Source organism: Crotalus tigris, unplaced genomic scaffold (genome assembly GCF_016545835.1).
Source record: "Crotalus tigris isolate CLP2741 ecotype Arizona unplaced genomic scaffold, ASM1654583v1 scf7180000017628.32516253702:7417878, whole genome shotgun sequence".
Lineage (NCBI taxonomy): Eukaryota > Metazoa > Chordata > Lepidosauria > Squamata > Viperidae > Crotalus > Crotalus tigris.
In genome coordinates, this window is record NW_024096523.1 from 3,314,727 (window position 1) to 3,337,003 (window position 22,277).

General features: G+C 41.8%; 1 long non-coding RNA gene across 1 annotated transcript in view; it reads left to right on the plus strand.

The window, feature by feature from the left end:
• The window catches only part of LOC120304095, a 45,806-nt gene that overhangs the window by 5,046 nt on the left and 18,483 nt on the right, over window positions 1–22,277 (plus strand). The window lies entirely within an intron of this gene.

Below are 22,277 nucleotides of genomic sequence, written 5' to 3' on the forward strand. Positions count from 1 at the left end.
GTCAAGGGGAATCCTGCCTGTGATTGGCTATCAGGGATTTGGAGACTATGAAAGGTAGCCTTGCCTAATAGGAAAAGCAATTTTGATTCTTGTCCGCTGTGCTGGAACTGATGAGGCGTGCGAGGTCCCTGTAATATATTTTATGCATGCGTAATACTTCGTATGTAAAAGAAGGGAGTGGACCAAAGCATGGGACAATACTGGACATATGTTTAAAGGAACTCTTGTCTTTATTTTTTTCAGAATTCAATCAAGTATTGAAAATGTATTATGGGAATCAAACCATGATTTTAAATCAGATTGGTCTTTGGGCAAATTGGATGAAATAAAATATGTTGGTGAAGCATGGATAATTTTCTTTTAATTTTATGCAGCTTATTGTAAATAGAAAAAACTGATTATGTCATTTAAAGATGTATGGATCTATTGTAGATGCAATATGAAATGTGACTGAATACTGCAGCTCCTTGTTACAGCTAGTATTGTGCTGATGAACCTGTAAGAGAAACATTACAATGTAATTGTGATTTCTTAAATCAATTCTGATGAAACAACATTAATAATTCCATATCTTTTTTTTTTAGTACATACTGCACTAAATCTAGGCTAAAGGTAAACGTAGTTGAGCTGGTTAATTTCAGTAGATTTAATGCTTAACCCTTGGAAGCTGGGCCAGATCTGGAGATTTTCCATATTTGAAACTGGGTGAGGCTTCACTTGCCCACTCAGAGCTCTATATAATCTGAAAGTCCACATGGACTTGCAACTTGCAAAGAGCCGAGGTGGCGCAGCAGTTCGGGTGCAGTACTGCAGGCCACTTTAGCTGACTGTGTTCAGCAGGTCAGTGGTTCAAATCTCACCGGCTCAAGGTTGACTCAGCCTTCCATCCTTCCGGGGTAGGTAAAAGGAGGACCCAGATTGTTGGGGGCAATGTAAATATATATATACATTGCTTACTGGTGTACACCGCTTAGAGAGTGCTCGCACTTAAAGCGGTATATAAGTCTCATAAATAAAATAAATAAATAAATAAACTCTTGCTTAATGATTAGGAGGCAGTACAAGGCTCCGTCTTGAGCTCCAATTGCCTCTCTTTCTGGATTAAGACTTTAAGAGGTCCTGCTCATAATCACTCACATCTTGGTTATCTTTCATTCCGATTCTGCAGTATGCCGTATATGGAACTGCCCTTGAAGATCATCCAGATGCTGCTGCAATTGGTCCAGGGGCATGAGTAATAATGGGCAAACATCAGTACACCTATGTAACACCACTATTCTGTAAGCTGTACTGGCTCCATATAGACTTCCAGATGCAAGTCAAAGTACTGTTTATCACTTACAATGCTTGCATGGCACAGACCTGGATTATTCTGTCCATTCCATTAGACCAGGGGTAGTCAACCTTTTTATACCTACCACCCACTTTTGTATCTCTGTTAGTAGTAAAATTTTCTAACCGCCCACCAGTTCCACAGTAATGGTAATTTATAAAGTAGGGAAGTAACTTTACTTTATAAAATTTATAAAGCAGAGTTACAGCAAGTTAAAGCATATAATAATAATTACTTACCAAATACTTTATGTCGGACTTTCGCTAAGTTTGGCAGAATAAATTTTTATAAAACAACTTACTGTAGTTAAATCTATCTTTTTATTTATATTTTGCATACATAGAAGCATGAAGTCTGCTGAAATTACATTTAATTAATTAAATTATTAATGAGATCCCTGAGGCTGATGCTGTGAAACTAAATACTGGATATCTGGCTCAGTTTTTGTAAGGAACAAACAAAGGTCTCCTCTTTCGGAAATATTCAGGCAGTTTCTTTCTTTGGTCATAATATGATTAACAGCACTAAATCCTGATTCCACAAGATATGAGGTAGGGAAAGGTATCAATAAACTGAATATCATTTTCCACATATTTGGATATAAGACAGGCATTTTTTAACTTTGCCATAGGTTTTCATATCCACCACTATTGAATTTATGTTTACTTTCTTCATCATATCTAATTTCTAACAGTTCTTCTTGACAAGTTGTATCAGCCTCTTCAATATTTGCGGTAAAAGGATTTTTCATCCAGTCATACACCTTCAATTTCAAAATATCTTCAAATCGTTTTTCCATGTCCAATTTAAGTTCGTTGAGGTGGCTACTGAATCTGTCAATATCCTCTGGAGTTACATCATCTTTTATAGATAATAATTCAGGAAACTGATGAAATTCTCTCTTCAATAGATTATAACGAAGTAGTTCAAGTTTGTCAATAAATAATGACACAATACTTTGGCAACCTATAAGAGTTTTTTTAGTTCCTTGAAGCTGCAAATTGACATCATGAAATCTCTTGAAAATATCTGCCAAATAAAAGGCATCATTCTTTACTGTTTTTAACTGTTGACACAGATTGGTCTCATTATTACTTTCAAAAACTTGTATGACACTATCATATAATGCTACAAAATGAGCCAAAGATGTACCCTTTCACAGCCACCAAACTTCTGTGTGCAAAAGTAACGTAATAAAATCTTCATTATTGTCCTGGCAAAGCTATCGAAACATTCTATCATTTTTTGCACTGGATTTGATCTTGTTTAGGGCTTGAATTATTATAGTTAATGATGAATGGAGACTTATACTTAGATGTTTTCCTACAAGATGTTGTCTGTGCACCACACAATGAATACATAAAACATTTGGCACTTCTTCCTTCAAATAAGCAACAAATCCATGATAGCGACCTACCATTGATGGTGCTCCATCAGTAGGCATGCAACAATATTATTCAAAGGAATATTATTTTTTTGTAAAGTATGATTTCACAGTATTAAATATAGATAATTCTCTTGTATCTGTAATGAGATTTATTGCGAATAGCATTTCTTCTTGTAATGTATTGTTTCCATCAAAATAACGTACATATGCCATCAATAAAGCATTATTATCTGCAATGGTAGACTTGTCCAATTGCATGGAAAATGAAGAGTTTTGGAGAATACTTATCAGGTTTTTTTTCAACATTAACTGCCATTTCTTCAATTCGTTGCTTTACTGTGCTATCGCTTAGGGGCAACATTTTTAAAATTTCATGTATATCCTGATGCATTACTGTTGAGATAAATTCTTTTATAGAGGGTATTGTTACAGTTTCTCCAATATTATAGCTTTTACCACTTTTTGCAATTAATTGTGAAATGCGATAAGTGGCAATTAATCCATCTTCGTTCACTGCATGTTGTTTCTTAAATGATGCAATGATTGTTGAACGATTTTGAATTTTTTTATATATTTCCTGAAAATATTCAATGGGCTTGTCCTTATCATTTGGATGCTTTGTAGAAAGATGTTCTCACAATCAACTTGGCTTCATTGTCTCATTGGATAATGTTTTATGACACAATAAACACATTGGATGTTGTTTATTTGCAACAGATTATATGAAACCCATCTTCAGATACTTTGGCAAATAGCCACGAGCGTATTTCTTTTTTTGAGATATGGATTCACAATATTTTGTTTGAAGCTGTAGGCACGTGCTCACTCTCACAAATCTAATTGTGTACTGACCAGTGTGACCACAAACAAAAGAGCCTGCGCCGTGTATTGTCATCTGTGCATGCCTCTCGCGCATTGTGGATTGGGTTTGGGGGGGCGCCGGCTACCAGCTCTGCTTGTCTGTTACAGCTGGGTGGTGTGGGGGGGGGAGATGCACGAGCTATTCTGAGATGAGGCTCTTTTGTTTGCGGTCGCACTATAGCGCCATTTAGTTTCACTTACGCAACATGAACTAAACTTATGCACGGGCGATACAAATAGTATATTTTCAGAAATTTAAATTGTCATGGGGAATTTTATGAAAACCTAATGTAAATGCTTTTAAATAATGCTATGAAAAAACTTTTAAAAGTCAATTAAATTAAAAAAAAGGAAAGTGCTTCAGTATCGGACAAAACTCCTACCGCCCACCATGAAAGCTGGAACGCCCACTAGTGGGCGGTAGGGACCAGGTTGACTACCACTGCATTAGACTGTACAGGGTGAGCATGCTCCAGTCCCCCAAGCAGTATTATCTAACGAGACCTCAATGTGCCTTTTCTATTGCTGTACCTGTACTTTGGAACAAGTCCCCCGTCCCTACACTGGAGGTTTGGATGGCCCCTATTAGGCTTTTGTGGAATCATGAAGACCTGGATTTTCTTACAAGGCATTGGGCCAGGATAATAATTGTGCCCATTCTGCTGGGAGAATAAGATAAGAGATAAGATAACCTTTGTTTTTACTGTGGGCACAACAACACACATCAAAAATGAAATTTAGTTGCCTGCTCTCAAAGTGAACACATACATGACACACACCTAAACATACTATATACAACATATGTATAGACCTATACCCCTACATATGCATAACATAAGAGATGGGTTATGCCCAGCATTGGGTATGTGTACCTTACAGGATATAACTTGGCCTGTTAATATTAGCTTTTTAAAATGTTTTGTTCAATTTGAAGTGTTCTTGCTTGCTGCTGAGATATACAAACTATGAGTAGGAGGGCCAACTAAATTTATCCAGTATAAAACTAAATGAATATTTTTAAAAATTATTGAAACCAACTACTCAGTGAGTAAATACTGTGGGACCATTGAGATGATGAGTTCATTTGTGTGATACATTGTACATACAATTTAAAGCTTTTGAATCATTCATTGATTGGGAATGCTGTATAACAAATCACATTAAGGTATAGGTTGTTTAGCCATTATTTATCATATCAATCACATCATTAGAGTTCACACAACATTCTAAGCCAAAAGTAGTAACTCCACAAGTACTGGTTTCATACAGCATGCTATGTCAAACCAAACAATCCACATTGTGAATTTTGAGTGATGCCTAAAAATATGTTTATACCTCTGACTTTTCTGAGAAGAACTGTTGCTCTCTTTCACATGTCTTCAACTTCATTCTTTTAGAATTATAATTGCGTATGATATGTTAGCATAAACTCAGTTGCAGTGGCATGGTGCATTTTTCCCCTACCTTTGACTTCCCTGTGGTGCTTCTATCTTTGCAATGCTTTTGCCAAAACTCTTTATACATCTTATTGTTCAGTTTTACTTTTACATGAGTTTTTTTTATTCAATGGTATTGTGGCAATCAGCCTGCTGATCTCATCAGAGTTGTTGAACTCCTATTGAACTGTTGTTTGTTGAACTATCAACATTAAGTGCTTGTAACTCTCCAGTGAGTGGGTCTTGACAACCTAAAAGCTCCAAGTCCATGTCTCAGTAAAAGACTCAAAAGCTGGACAACATGCAGTCAGAGCTTCATTTGTAAAGTTTCTAGAGCATTCTCACCCTGGACTGCCAAGATTTGGTGGCAAAGCTGCCAATTTCCCTTTGTATGATTTTTGCTGGTTTTAGGTCCTTCCAAAAAGACAAAGTACAAGCATAACAATCTGCAAAGATTTGAAAAGTTGAGAACTGTCTGAAAACATTACTCCCCTCTAGGATTTTATCACATCAGGCCTCAATAGCCCTTAAAAAAAATGACATTTGCTTTCTCCTATCTAGTTCATCATATATTGTGTGAACCAGTCCTTCTGAAGCACAGCCAGACCACTTGGCTTGTCCAAGCAGTTGCTTAGTATAGCAACCATGTAAGTGATAATGAACTTAAGAGCTAAGAGTTATACTCTAGCGTTGCCTTCAAGGTTAGTAAGGATCTTATTTTTGGCACTTAACATTCTATATGCCAAACAACTGAATTATTACCCGAACATAGCTATCCATGATACTATGCGGGATCCTTGGTGCTCTCTGAGCTTGGTTGTTTTCTTGCAGATGTTTCATTACTCAAACTAGGTAACATCATCAGTGCTAATACCTAGTTTAGATATGAAACATCTATAAGAAAAAACCAACCTCAGACAGCACCAAGGACCTCTCATTTCAACCCTGAGCTACAAATATTCTCCTTTATTGGTACTTTAATTGTCATTTGAAATATAAATGTGAATTTAAGAGCTTTATAGACAAGGAAAGGATAATCTTGGGGAACCAACTGCTGTACTTTTGTTCTGGCAGCTATAGATGGCACATGGACTGGGCAGTGATGTAGTGGATGCACTGGAGGAAATGGGACTTCGAATCTATTTGTCCCGATTGGACATGCAGTTTGTGAGCCATTAAGGAGCACACTTAGAAGCATTAAATGTCTTCTTTTTTATTGAAAATAAGCATTGCCAATTTCAGTGCCAAGATTTTGGGGACCATGAACCCTTATATAGAAAATGTTCTCCAGTGTGGGAGGCACACTGATAAAAACTGAGGGCATCCTGACATTTATTCTAACAACACAGAGCTGAGAAGGTGGGATTGCACTGAAATAATACAGTAAGAAAAACTGGGTTGAAAATGTGGCTTCTTCAGCAGGACCAAGATGAGTTGTGATCTAGCTGCCTTGATAAACCAAGATGATTTTTCTAATGGGTTTTGCTATTTCTCTAATGTGGGTTACATTATTTTTGATTTTCATGTTGGTGCCTTGTATATTTTAGGAATTATAAACTGCTTAGTTGCAGATTGTGACTGAAGCAGTTTGTAAGTTTGACTAACAAGTTTATTTTGGACGCTCCATTCTCTCTTTATTCCATTTTCTTTTGTGCTCTAGAGTCATCCCTTCTTATCTTTTTTTGTCCTAAAGAACTTTTGTATGTTTGCAAACCACAAGATTCTAAAACTGATGCTCCTGCCTTGAACATGGCTAATGCTGTTCTCATTTTTCCACTGTTGTTAAGTGAATAAGCTTGCACATTAGAAATTCAATGCTTCAATTTTTGTCCTTTTCTATCCTCCAACATGTTTGGGGAAATAAATCATTGATCTGGAAGGATCTTTTGACTGGCAGAAGATGAACCAGGTTTAGGCACACACATTCAGGGTTGATAGCAGTGTTGAACCTCTTGTCTTTATTCACAGTACTGGAAACATTTGAATAAAAGGATCCTCAAACTGAGTTTCTTTGGAAATATGCAAAATGGCAACTAAAATCGAGAAAAAAATGTGACCATGGCATATATCAGGGGTCTTCAAACTTGGCCCTTTTATGATTTGTGGACTTCAACTCCCAGAATTCTGGAAGTTGAAGTCCACAAGTCATAAAAGGGTCAAGTTTGAAGACCTTGGCATATATGTGTCAGGAGCTGTGCTGTCTAGATTAATCTGAGATCCCTTCCAACCCTTTTATTCTAAGCAGGCAGACTTATTTATTTTTCATAAGAATTACTTTGAGAATATAAGCAGTCTGTAAGCACCCACCTCACTTTACATGTTAAGAAGACAGAACTCTTAGAATGTCTCTTCCAAGAGGCATCTTTATTAAGAGAAAATGATTGCAGGCATGCTAGACAGGATCTGGGGAATTCTTTCCCATCTTCAATGTTTTAAAGTGTTCCCAAGCAGCCCCCACCCCACAGTTCTTCTGGGCGACGATCACTCATCCTCTCTTTTCCCAGATCCCAGGCGTTGCACTGTTCTCCCCTTTTCCCTCACTGCTGGCAAAAGGGAGACTTCAGAGAGAGTAGATGAAAGGCGATGGCCATATTGTTGTGGTTAGTCCTCTTGATGAGAATCAACATCCAGTCTCTTTGTAGTTTAATGAAGGAAGTGAGAGTCATAAAACCCTTGCTTATTCTCCTCCCCTTTCATAGTATGACAGAATCCAGAGAGAGTAAGAAATGAGTTTTTATCAGAGTAGGTAGCTAGAAATGAAATATAATTGGATTCTGACACAGTCCTTGATTTACAATCAATCACTTGGCAACAGTTTGTTTGGTGTAACAGCAACAAAAGAAGTGACTTACAACCAGTCCTCACACTTACAATCATCACAGCACAGCCAGGGTCATATAATCAAAATTTGGGTACTTGGCAACCAGCATGTTGCACCATCCTGGAGTCACATGATCACCATTTGCAACCTTCCCAGCTGGCTTCCACCAAGCAAAGTCAATGGGGGGAATCCAGGTTTGTTTAATGACTGCATGATTCACTTAAGAACTGTCATGATTCACTTAACAATTGTGACAAAAAAAATAATAAAATCAGGTGTGACTCACTTAACAATAGCCTTGACTAGCAACATAAATTCTAATCCGAATTATGGATGCAAGTCGAGGACTATCTGTTAGAGGTACTGACATAATGTGATTACAAAGTATGCAGCTCTCCAATTGCTCATCAGATCACTCGTGTTTTCTATTGTAATTAATGGAAGATGATCAAGACATGTCCTACTTTGGATTTTCCATGTTGACTGAAGCTTGGTGGATGGAAGCAAGAGACTACACCTTTTTGTTGTGAAAGTGGAGACTGAGAGGAACCTTCAGAGAATAGGTAACACAATTTGACTAATTAGCTGTTGACTTCTAACAGTTATTAGGAAATTCTAACTCTCGCAGGGGTGTCAAACTGCCAGCCCGCGGGCCGGTTGTATCATGCGGAGGCTGCGCCCACCCCAGCTCTGTCAATGCGAAAAAAGTCATGATACGTCACAGCACATCATATGACGCGGCGAGTTTGACACCCGTGCTCTAAAGTTTCAGCTACAGTAAAACAGCCAGTGATGAAGACATTCTGGGTATCTCGGTTCATTCTTTGGATGTCCCCTCTTTGATATAAAATGCTTCTTGATTTTACCGTATAAGGAAGATAGTGAGAAAAAATTTAGTTTATCTGACAACTCTGCATTGGTTTTATTAAACTTTTTTTGTGCAGTCCTGGTGCAGTTCCTTGGTACAGCAGGTGTTATGATACAGATGAATCTGCAGTCCAAGTGTGAGATTCCAGAATCACTTAACAGCCGTGCGAGAAAAACAGACCATCCTAGGCTTGAAAATAATTGAACAGAAAGATTGAAGAAGAACAAAGAAATGTCTGCTGTAGTTAATTATTTAGCACTGGAGGGGTGTGAATAGGATATACTATAGAGAGGTTTGCTAATTCTGCAGAAAAACTTGTGTAGGCAGGTTTTTATAGCGATGTGTTTGTAAAAGAACATAGCAAAACCATGATCATTTGTTCCTTGACTGTAAATAACTAGCAATCCAGGAAGTTCCTTTTTTAAACCTGTGGTTTCCAGGAATGTCATAATGATATGTTGCATTTTAGTGGAGTGATTTAAATACATTGTGCTGGCTGTTTACCACAGCTGCTTGCTGCGTAATGTTTAAGCCCTTCAGACTGGTTTACATTTCTCTCTGTATATTTCTCCTATTTTAGGAGCTACATGGTCTTACTTCACAAAGAACAGCTCTGTCTTTGAAAAGTTGTCCAGTCCGTATCCCTGTTAAAGAAGAATATACCTCAGGAAGAATAGCACTGGCTTGGTAGTGTGTACTCACAATGAGTGCCTGGATTACAGGCAGTGTAGTTCTACAGCTTTCCTGGCACAGATTTCCCCATTAGGGAAAGCATTAGGGTGAGAGCATCTTTCTAATTTTAAATCTGGATCTGTCTATATAAATTACAAGCCACCAATTTTACCTTGATCTCTTTCTCCTTTTATCCTCTTCTTTGGCCCCTAATATGCATATAGGTAGTCCTTGACTGACAATCATAGGTAAGCCCAACATTTGTGTTGCTAAGTTAAGTGAGTTGCACCCCATTTTATGACTTTTTTTGCCCTCGTTGTTAAGCGAATCACTGCAGCTCTTAAGAGAATCATGTGGTTGTTAAGCAAATCTGGTTTCCTGCATTGACTTTGCTTGTCACAAACCAGCTGGGAAGGTTACAAATGGTGTTCACATGATCCTGAGACACTGCAGCTATCATAGACACATGTCAGTTGTCAAACGCCTGAATTTTGATGCTGCAATGATCAAAGTGTGAAAACTGCTCATAAGTCACTTTTTCCCATCACTAAATAAATGGTTGTAAGTCAAGGACTACCTGTATTCTCTTTTCTGGCTAATAATTATAATAATAGTAATAGTAGTAGTAGTAATAATAATAATAATAATAATAATCCCCCAGTGAGGCACTACCTTGACGTGGTTGTGGGGCTTGTGTACTCTGAGGAAGATGAGAGCTATGCCAGAGGTTCAACCATACTGGACAGGTCTCATCAAAGGAGTCAGACAAAGAGTGTCTCTCCCATAAAAAATATGGTGAGACGTAAATTGCAGAATGCCATACCGGCTCGGACGTCGCCTGGGTTAACAAGGTCCGCACTAGATATCGGAGTTCCTGGATATCTGGTGAAAAATGGGTTACAGGACTCAGGACTGTTGGCTGAGCAACCAGGCCAGCAGCTGCAGAACTACTGGAAGAAAAGATGTTTATCCGTCGCAGATACACAGTGATTGAAAACAAAGAAATAATGATCTGTTACTACAGATCAAGTCCAACAAGAAGAGGATATCTAAAACGAATGCACCAGTTCTGGAAAGAACAACATCCAGAATCAGAAATAACAGAACAGAGACTAGCAGATCAACGCCAATTTATAACACGAAATAAAGTATTCACAGAAACAGAATTGGATGAACTGCAAAGGTTTACCCAGGGCAAAGAAATCAAAGCCTTACCAGAAGTAATTCAGAATGTAGAGCAGCGGTTCTCAACCTATGGGTCGCAACCCCATTTGGGGTCGATTGACCACTTTTTGGGGGTCGCCAAAGGCGGCGATCCGCCATTTTGTCCCCTCCGGGGGAGCCGCCACGCATGCGCACTGCACATGGGGGCGGCAGCACGCCTCCGGGGGTGGCGCCGCGCATGCGGGCCGCGCATGGGGGGTGCCGCGCCTCTGGGGGTGGCGCCGCACATGCGCGCCACGCATGGGGCGGTGCCGTGCATGCGTGCCACGTGCGGGGGCCCCACCCCCATGCGCGCCGCGTCGCGCATACGCATAACGTTTGTGTGACGGGGGTCGCCGTCACACAAACGTTGAGAACCGCTGATGTAGAGGCAAACTAGGGGGAGTTGGCAGTGAAGGAATCCAGCAGAGATATACAACTGTTCTCATTTGGAAACCAGGCACCTCTTCCTCAGGAAGAACAAAACCCTCTAACTAAAGAAATAAAAGAATTGAAACAAAGAATAACTGAGCATATAGAACAGCACAAAAACAACAGAATAAGGCTACCTGCATTGAAGCTTGTTCCAAAGAAACAGCTAGCACAAGCATTAAAAGATGCAAATACTGCAATATCAAGTATAAGCACCAATTCACTGCAAGAAACAAACCAAGTAATGTACAGCACAGCTACAGTTATAACAGAATACCTGGGATGCAAAATCAACAAAAAAGAAAAAACAAACAGTGCACCAGAAAAATGGAAGGTTAGACTAGAAAATAAGATCAGCAAGTTAAGATCACATGCAAGCAAGCTAGAACAGATGAAAGAAAGGAAGCTGAAGAACAAGAAGACCAAAGAATACCTAATCAAGAAATACCACTTAGAAACAAGGAAGATCAAGGGAGCACTGGAAATAATAAAGCAACAAATAACAGCTATAGCCAGGAAAATCAGTAGATATGAAGCTCGAATTGCAAACTATAGGCAGAACCTCCAATTTCAATCCAATCAGAAACGTTTCTACCAATCCATCAATGGAGAAACTGCAAGGAATCAGTCAGTACCTGACAAGGAAGAAACAGTGCAGTTCTGGAAGCAGATATGGGATAACCCAAAGAAATACAACAAGGATGCGGCTTGGTTAAAAGAGGTGGATGCAAATAAAACAGAAGTTGAAATGAAAGAACTAGTAATAACAACAAAAATGGTAGAAAAAAAGAGCAAAGAAAATCAAAAATTGGTCAGCACCAGGTGAAGATGAACTGCATGGGTTTTGGTTGAAACATCTAACTGTTATACACCCACTCATTGCCAAGCAGTTCAACAATATACTACAAGGAGGAGAAATTGAAAAGTGGCTAACAACTGGGAAAACCTACCTAATAATGAAAAACCCAGCAAAAGGGGCAACACCAGGTAACTACAGGCCAATTACCTGCTTACCAACAACTTTCAAATTACTAACTGGTGTAGTAGCTGATGCAGTGCAACAGCATCTAGTTGAAAACAATCTCTTTCCACCTGAGCAGAAAGGAAACCGCCCCAATAGCAGAGGAACAAAAGATCAACTCCTAATAGACAAAATGATCTTGGAAAACTGCAAGAGAAGGAAGACCAACCTGAATGTGGCATGGATTGACTACAAAAAGGCATTTGACTCTCTGCCACATGATTGGATAATAAAGTGCCTAGAAATAACAGGAGTCAGTAGAAACATCAGAAAATTTGTGCAAAGATCGATGGCACAATGGAAGACACAGTTGCAGATCAATGGTGAGAGACTGGGAGAGGTTAATATCAAGAGAGGAATATTTCAAGGAGATTCATTATCACCATTACTATTTGTTATTGCACTGTTTCCTCTGTCATCTGAAACATCAAAAATCATCTGCCAGACTATCCCACCTCCTTTACATGGATGATCTGAAGCTGTATGGAAAAACATCATCTGAAATAGAATCGCTGCTCAACACTGTCCGTATATATAGCCAAGATATTGTAATGGAGTTTGGCTTGGACAAATGTGCCACACTTACTATCAAACAAGGAAAAATAGTGAAAACTGAAGGAATCAAGATGCCCCACGAAAATAACATTAAGAGTCTGGATGAGGAAGAGTACTACAAATACTTGGGTATCCTTCAAGCTGACAACATCAAGCACACTGAAGTCAAGAAAAAGATTAGAGGTGAATACATCAAGAGAGTGAAGAAGATCTTAAAATCCAAACTCAATGGAGGAAATACCATAAAGGCAATCAACACCTGGGCAATCCCAGTCATTAGGTACACAGCTGGAATAGTGGACTGGACTCAAGCAGAACTAAAAGCAATGGATAGGCAGACCAGAAAAATAATGACAATGAATCATGCCCTTCATCCACGCAGTGACATTGATAGACTTTATCTACCAAGGCAAATAGGTGGGCGTGGAATGCTACAAGTACATCAGATGGTTGAAGAAGAAAAAATGGCTTTGAAAGAATATCTGAAGAACAATGATGAAGATGCACTGAAATTAATATATCAGGAAGGCTTACTGACTACTGGAGAGACCAAACTGGCCTACAAGAAAGACCAAATGAAGAACAGAATAGAGGCATGGGAAGACAAAGCACTACATGGCCAATACATGAAAAAAATAGCTGGGAAAGCAGATAATAATAAACCTGGCAATGGCTAAGAGCAGGAAAATTGAAGAAAGAGACCGAGGGACTAATTCTGGCTGCACAAGACCAAGCTTAAGGACAAATGCATAAAAAGTCAAAATTGAGAAGACAGCAACAGACAGTAAGTGCCGCCTATGCAAAGAAGCTGAAGAAACAGTGGACCACTTGGTAAGCTGTTGCAAGAAGATTGCACAAACTGATTACAAGCAGCGGCATGACAAAGTAGCAACAATGGTGCATTGGAAGATCTGCAAAAAATATCATTTGCCTGTAAGCAAAAACTGGTGGGATCATAAAATAGAGAAAGTCATAGAAAATGATAAAATTAAACTGCTCTGGGACTTCAGAATTCAAACAGACAAGCACCTGCAACATAACACCCCAGACTTAACAATTGTCGATAAGAAAGACAAAAAAGTCTGGATAGTGGCAGTGCCTGGAGACAGCAGAATAGAAGAGAAAGAACTGGAGAAGATAACAAAATACAAAGACCTACAAATAGAAATAGAAAGACTGTGGCAAAAGCAAGCAAGGGTAGTACCAATAGTCATAGGCTCCTTGGGTGCAATCCCAAAACAACTGGAGCACCACTTGAACACCATTGGCATTGACAAATTTGCTATTAGTCAATTGCAAAAGGCGGCCTTATTAGGAACTGCTTCCATCCTGCGACGATACCTGTAATACCATCAAACATCCACATCTGCCTATCCCAGGTCCTGGGTAAGGACTCGATAGGTAGACAAAATGCCAAATCCAGTCTGAACATCTGGCTGACTGTGCGATGATCAACAACAATAATAATAATAATAAAGTTGGAAGGGACCTTGGAGGTCATCGAGTCCAACCCCCTGCTCAGGGAGGAAACCCTACACCATTTCGGACAAATGGCTGTCCAGTCTCTTCTTAAAAACTTCCAGTGTTGGAGCATTTACCGCTTCTGGAGGCAGATTGTTCCACTGGTTAATTGTTCTAACTGTCAGGAAGTTTCTCTTTAGTTCTAGCTTGCTTCTCTCCTTGATTAGTTTCCATCCATTCCTTCTTGTCCTGCCTTCAGGTGCTCTGGAGAATAGCTTGACTCCCTCTTCTTTGGGGCACCCCCTGAGATATTGGAATACTGCTATCATGTCCCCCCTCATCCTTCTCTTCGTTAAACTAGACATACCCAATTCCAGCAACCGTTCCTTATATGTTTTAGCCTCCAGTCCCCTAATCATCTTTGTTGCTCTTCAATGTACTCTTTCTAGAGTCTCAGCATCTTTTTTACATCGTGGTGACCAAATGTGAAAAAGATGCTAGAGTAGTTAATTCTATTTGATTGTCTAGCTTTATTGGTATTCATACACAATACAGCAAGATAAAAACAATATGGTAAAGCTAAACACTTTCCTTGATTTGAGAGGAATGCCTGTAATGTAATTTGGTTTTGGTTTCATGTGTTTTGTGAACTTTGCCTTCATGGTATTTTTAGCACGTTTTAAGTTTTATCTAGCAAACTGGCTCAGTGGAGCCAGTTCCCTGGCTCAGTGGATCTCCTCATAAAACCCACATCTTCACTTAGTGCAGTGGTTCTCAACCTGTGGGTCGGGACCCCATTTGGGGTCGAACGACCATTTCATGGGGGTCGCCAAACAACGCAGTCTGCCATTTTTTTCCCCTTTTCTTTAGCTGTGCTACTCCCTTTTATTCTATTGGCTTTTGAAAGCCAATAGAATACACTCTCTTGAATAGAGTCTAATTCTATTGGCTTTCAAAAGCCAATAGGAATTGTCCAGGCTGTCTCTGCCCTGCTGAGCCCGCCAAAAGTCCCATTCTGCAAACGGTGCTGCACCAGTTGAGTAGTCCTCGACTTACGACCGGTTGAGTAGTCCTCGACTTACGATCGGTTGGGGGTCACGGCATTAAAAAGGTTGAGAACCACTGACTTAGTGCTTTTTCAGAGAAGAACGAGCAGCATACGCTGATCCTATCAGTCTCAGCATGAGACTTGCACAAGGAGCTTCCTGCTATATGGAACCCTTAATTAGCTTCATCCAGAATGCCTGCCATTTATATAATCAGCGTTTGAAAGCAGACTACAATACCCAGCTACTTCTGCAATAAAATGTGTGCGTGTGGCAAGACAACAAAGGCACGTTCCCAGCCTTGCAGAATATGCAGTCAAAAATTCCCAGATATGCACATGCTGCAGTTTCATCCACATTAAGGAATATGTGTTTGGGGTGTGTAGCACAGGTTTGGTTCTTAGGTAGCTGAAGTAAGCAAGTGCTGAGTTGTACAGGTGATAGGGACAGATAGTCCTTGACTCACGGCCACAATTGAGCCCCATATTTCTGTTGCTAAGCAAGGCAGTTGTTATGTGAATTGTGTCTCATTTTGTGACCTTTTTTGCTACAGTTGTTAAGCGAATCACTGCAGTTAAACGAATCATGCAATCATTAAGCAAATCTGTTTTTTCCCATTGACTTTGTGATCCCGGGACTCTGCAACTGTCATAAGTACATGCCAGTTGCCAAGCACTGAATTTTGATCACTTGACCATGGGGATGCTTCAAGGGTGATAAGGGTAGAACAAAAACACCAGTCATAAGTTTTCACTGCTTTTGCAACATTGAACGGTCACTAAACAAATGGATGTAACATGGAGTATCTGTACTAAAGCTAGATGAAATGCTAAGACTTCATCGGTCACTGTTCCATTCTGGGATAGTGTGATCGGATTATACTATCAAAATTCAGCGACAAAAATGCTGGATATGAAAATATGATTTTAGACTGTTCGAGGAACAAGATAAAGGTTGGGGTTGGGAGGGCTATTGCTCCCTTTCCCACTGATCTGAAAATAATTATTGTGCCCCTTCTTGTGCCCCTAGATCAGGGGTTCTCAACCTTGGCAACTTTAAGACTTGTGGACTTCAACTCCCAGAATTCCTCAGCCAGCTTTGCCCTAGATCAGTGGTTCTCAACGTTTGTGTGACGGCGACCCCGTCACACAAACGTTCTGCGCATGCGCGGCGCGGCGCGGATGCGTGGGGGCCCCCATGCGCGGCATGCATGCGTGGTGCCCCCATGCACGGCGCACATGCGTTGCGCCCCCCCATGAGCAGCACGCATGCGCGGCGCTGCCCCCTGAGGGGAGAAAATGGCGGATCGCCTTCTTTGGCAATCCCCGAAAAATGGTTGATCGACCCCAAATGGGGACGCGACCCATAGGTTGAGAACCGCTGCCCTAGATGGTCTCCTACAGCTCTCCAGGTGGTTGGGAGGCTGAGTTGCGACTCCCAACCTTACAGATATCGCTATCTCTAGTGTATTGTGCAAATATTAACAAAAAGTGTGAACAAACTGGAACATATCCAGTGGTAGATTTGGATAATAGGAGTAGCTAGGTTTGCGCCATACACACAGGGAATCCCCATCCAAAGGAGAGTCCAGCAATTTAAACAATCACAAGGACTGATACTTAACCTCATTTATTACAGGAAAATCTTAAATGCTTTTTCATACTTTTTGGTTTCTCTAGAAACTCCCACTTCCTGGGCCATTTATTTCAAAAGGTAGGAAACAATAAAAGAAAAATCATTCTCAGGACTGAAAAGGAAGACCCTAAAAGTCCTGAGAATGGGATCCTTTGTGGAACATTTGGCCTAGATTAAACGTAGCCTGGAGATAAGAAGATCAGCAGGAGAGGGGCAGGGTTGTATGGTTTATTAGGAAAACCACATTTGGCAGAGCTCCCACATTTTAAGCCATGGTTTACAACGGATGAGTTTGTAGAACATATGAAGGCCCAAGCCAAAGAAATATTATAATATAATGAAATGGGTGAACCCCACCTATTTATATGACTCTGAAATCATATCTCATATCCAAACCAGCCTTTTTTTATTCACTGAGTCAGAAGGGCTGAGTGCTCTGATCTGTAAACCACGGTGACTTGATTCATATCACTGACTAAGCTGAGCTAAATAAAACATGTTATGACTGCCTCCACACAAAACAAAGAACCCATCATTTGAATAAATCCCATTGGCTAGGTCTGTATAGGGTCTCAGTCACATAGGTACATACCAGAGACTAAGCCAGAAACAAGTGAATCTTATGTAGGGTTAATCTGAGATACGAACCTGGTTTGTGGCTTAAGCTTTTGGGTGAACCATATCAATGAGAAAAACCATTGGCTTGCCTCAGGCCAGTTTCTGAATAAATGCCCAGCCAAGAGGCCAAGAAGCATGCTGGCTGGGGAATTCTGGGAGTTGAAATCCAGATATCTTAAAGTTGTCAAGGTTGAGAAATATTAATCTGGCATGATTAACTCAGTGATAACTTTTGGAAGTGTTCTGATATTATGTCCAAGGTATTATGTCTGTGTCCATAGTTGGAAAAAGAAACTTCTACTATTTGTAGATAGATAGATAGATAGATAGATAGATAGATAGATAGATAGATAGATAGATAGATAGGTAGGTAGGTAGGTGGGTGGGTGGGTGGGTGGGTGGGTGGGTGGGTGGGTAGGTGGGTGGGTGGACGGACGGACAGATAGATAGATAAACTTTATTGTCATTTTTTACTGTGGGCACAATGGCACACATTAAAAATGAAATTTAGTTTCTTGCTCACAAAGTGTACACAAACATAACACACATTTAATCATATTATATACAACATATGTATAGATCTACACCCTTACATATAAGTAACATATAAATATTAATCACTGTTAATCACATTCATCACATATCAATATTAATCAATAAACAAATATTAATCATTTATACTGAAGTTTTAAAGGGCAGCAGATTTGAAAGACCCTGGGTGTAGGATTTAAAGGATCCTTATCTAAGACTTTGTCCACCTAACCCACTTAAGATGCTTGGTTATCAAGCTACAGGCTGCCTTTGCATCACAGGCTGATGTTTGTTACTTTTAACAGTTTTCTTCGTGCCTTAATGTGGTCTGTGATTCCCATTCTGGTCATGTTGTGTCATGTCTTATTTTGATCACATCATGTTATCCAATTACCTTCAAAACATCTGTTAGGCTAGGAATGGCTGGGGGTGTTAAAAAATGAGACTGGCAAAGAGCACGTTGATGCCATCAGGCCAGAGAAGCGTTTTAAACCTGGAAACATTTGGTGATACTGTGAAACTTTGGAAAGAATGAACAGAGGTTGTTGAGTCCGTGGCGGGAAAACAGACACGAGAAGCAGCTGGAGTTCTCAGTTTCATTTATTCAGCATTCAGCTTACATGAAGATGGCTTCAGCCTCGCCCAAACGCCTCGCAGCCTCTTATATAGGCAACTCCCGGGTAAATGGGTTACTTTTCCCGCGCCAGCACCCGCGCATGCGCACGGCGCTGGCGACAGCCTGTCTGGTCCCGGGCAGCTTTGCACCTGCCCGGGACTGCCTGCAAACGCCCGAGCCGTTTGCAAAGGCTCGGGACATAACACCCCTTTCCCCCGGGCTAAAACTACTACCAACATACAACATTTATTTTATATGACATTTTGCTCCCCAGTGCTCCCACTGATTACTGGCTTTTGCCTTGCCAGCAATGTTATGTAATCTTCTAGATACTTAGGAGATTTCTTTGCTCTCTGTGACCTTCTTAGCTCTGGTTTACTGGCATAAGTCCCCTGACTGGAGGGAGGCGTGAGCCTGTTCTCTCTATTGTGTCCTGGTGTCTTCCAAGGACTGTGCCCCGATGCCTGGCCTGCTTGCTTGCCCACCGGGCTCGTCAGGCCAGGGCTTCTGTTACTTTGTGACCTGGTTGACCTACCTAGCTGTAGACCCTCAGGCCCCTTGAAGTGATAGCCGCTACTGGGCGTCTCTGTAGAACCTCCTAGGTCAGTCCAAGACCTGTCAGGAGGCTGTCCATTCCCTGAACCCCATTCTGTGTTCGGGCTCGTGTGGGTTTCTGTACTTTCCCAAAACTCAGGTGTTCCCTGATTTGTGCTAGGGTTGTTGTAGTCGGGACTTGGTTCCTCGACTAACTCTGTGTATGTTTGACCCCCTGTAGGATTTGGGGTAAGGTCAGGCCAACCTTGGGAATTGTGTGCCAGTTCTCTTGCGGGGAATGATTTGTTGGGATGCCCCCGGGTATCCTCCGTTGCTGGAGTGCTGTGTGATGTGTGTGGAAAGTGAGTATGCCCCCGGGGTGACTCCCTGGCTGGAGTAGGCGTGAGTGCCTGTTGTGTGGGTAAGCTCCATGACTTTCTTTTCGGAGCAATTGCAGAACCTTGGGACGAGCCGTTTGTGGCTCCCTCAGTGGAGATGGGCAGTAGCTCTTGCCCTTCCCTTTGCTCCAAAGGGTCCCCCTCCCCCCCTGGAAAAGACCCAGGAGTCTCAGCAGAAAAGTCTCGCCTAGAGCGAAGTTGGTCGATGTGCCGACGCAGGACACGACCGTTGTCCAGGGCAACCTCGTAGGAGAGAGGACCTGTGATCCTGGACACAGAAGCGGGGACCCATGTATGACCAGGCCCGTAATTGCGAGCCCAAACCGGGGCACCCACAAGTAGTTGTCTAGGTGCCCTAGTATGTGAGGTAGATGAAGGCAGTCTGTCCGGATGCAACCGGTCAAGTCTAGTAGTAAGTTGGCGCCCCCAACGAAGTTCAGCTGGACTTCTCCCTGTAGAAGTGGACGGTGTGGTGCGATAAGAAATGAGAAAGTCAGCCACCTGTGATGCCAGTCCCCGTCTCTTCAAGCGTCATACCGTTGGTGGACGGGTGAAAAGGCGCAGACGTGGCATGACGAATCAGGTTTGCCTGTAAGAAAGCTTGGAATTCGGAGGAGGTGAATTGAGGGCCGTTGTCGGACACAATGACATCTGGCAGCCCGTGTGCAGCAAAAATCCCCCTCAGTACCTGAATAGTCTTTGCAGTGGTGGTGGATGAGACAGGCACAACCTCAAGCCATTTTGAATGGCTGTCAACAAGGACCAAGAAGAACTGGCCCTGAAAGGGCCCAGCGTAGTCAATGTGCACCCTAGACCATGGGGACTGTGTTTCCTCCCATCTATGCACAGGAGCTTGGGGCATCTCTGGGCGAGATCGTTGGCACAGGTGGCATGCGTGTCCCTTAGCCTCAATATCTTTATCTAAAGCAGGCCACCACAAGTGGCTGCGTGCAAGAGCCTTCATACGAACAATGCCAGGATGACCCTCGTGGAGGGATTCTAAGACCCTAGTCCTCATTGAGGTGGGAATGACAACTCTGTTTCCCCAAAGCAGACAACCCTGAGAAAGGGACAGTTCGTTCCTTTTGGACCAGAAACTCTGAAACTCAGGACTAGGGCAGTGCTCAGGCCACCCGGACAGGACCCAGGAGCGGACACGTGAAAGTGTGTGATCTGTACCTGTTTCAGCGGTAACATCCCTGGCACTAAGAGGGAGCTCGGGCAAGGCTTGGATTGATAGAATGTTGACAGCTGGCGCGGGGTCAGCTTCTACTACTGGCAGAGGCAATCTACTGAGGCCATCAGCATGGCCCATTTCTTTCCCAGGCTTGTGGAGTAATGAAAAATCATATGCAGACAAGAAAATAGACCACCTAAGCATTCTAGGGGAAATGATGTGGGGAGTCTGCTTACGTGTGGTAAACAGTCCCAGCAGAGGCTTATGGTCAGTGAAGACCGTGAAATGCCTGCCATATAGAAAATCGTGGAATTTTTTAATTCCAGCAACAACAGCCAGAGCCTCCCTGTCTATCTGAGCGTAGTTGCGCTCGGCAGAAGACAGTGTTCTGGAGTAGTATGCAATAGGAACCTGAGTTCCATCAGACCTGAGGTGACTCAGGACAGCTCCAACCCCGTAGGGGGACGCATCACAAGCGATGCACACAGGGAGAGACTCGTTGAAATGTGCAAGAACACTGTTAGAAGTGAGCAAGGCCTTGACTTCTTTAAAGCAAGCCTCATGCGCTTGTGACCACAGCCACACAGCCTGTTTGTCTAGTAGCCTGTGAAGAGGCTCAGCTACACTAGCTTTATGTGGAAGAAAAGAATTGTAGAAATTCAGGAGGCCTAGGAAGGCCTGAAGTTCGGCCTTAGACTTTGGCCTGGGTGCATCTAAAATAGCAGTTAGTTTGGATTCAGCAGGATGAATCCCAGCAGCATCAATTTTGAATCCCAGAAATTCAGTAGAAGGCACCCCAATCTGGCATTTGTCTTTTCTGAGCTTGAGGCCTGATTTCCTGAATCTTAACAGGACAGCCCTAAGCCTTTCAGCTAGAATGTGTGTGGAGTCTCCTGCAATCAAGACATCGTCAAAGTAGGGGCAGACCCCTGGTATACCTCGTAGTGTGTTTTCCATAACGCTTTGGAAAATCCCAGGAGCGACATTCACTCCAAACTGTAGCCTTTTTACTTTAAAGGCTCCCCTGTGGGTCACAATGGTCTGAGCTATGGCAGCATCATCATCAACAGGCAGCTGTTGATATGCTTGAGCTAGGTCAAGCTTTGCAAAACACGCCCCCCCTTGAGAGAGGCCAGGATGTGACTGACCACAGGAACAGGATAGGCATGTTGCTGCAATGCCTTATTGAGTGTGCATTTGTAATCAGCACAAATGCGAATGTCCCCATTTGCCTTTAGAGGCGTGACAATGGGGGTCTCCCACAGGCTGGAATCAACAGGTTCTAGGATTCCCTGTTGGATTAGTTTGTCTAGTTCAGTGTCAATCTTACTTTTTAAAGCAAAAGGGACCCTTCTTGCTTTAATCCTAATGGGAGTGACAGTGGGGTCTAGCTTTAAGGACACAGGTGGTCCTTTGAATGTGCCCAGCTGGGGGCTGAAAACGTCTGCAAATTCTGTGCAGACTTCCTGTAGGTCGAGTGTTTGTAAGCTATTGAGTCCTGTGACGTGTATCCCCAGGGCCTCAAACCAATCGAGTCCTATGAGACTCGTTCGTTCACCCCCTACTATTAATAAGTCTAGTGGACCTTCAAAACTCTTGTATTGCACGTTAAGGGTGGCCTCCCCCTTAACACACACTCTTGAGTTCTGAAAATCTGTTAATACAATATCAG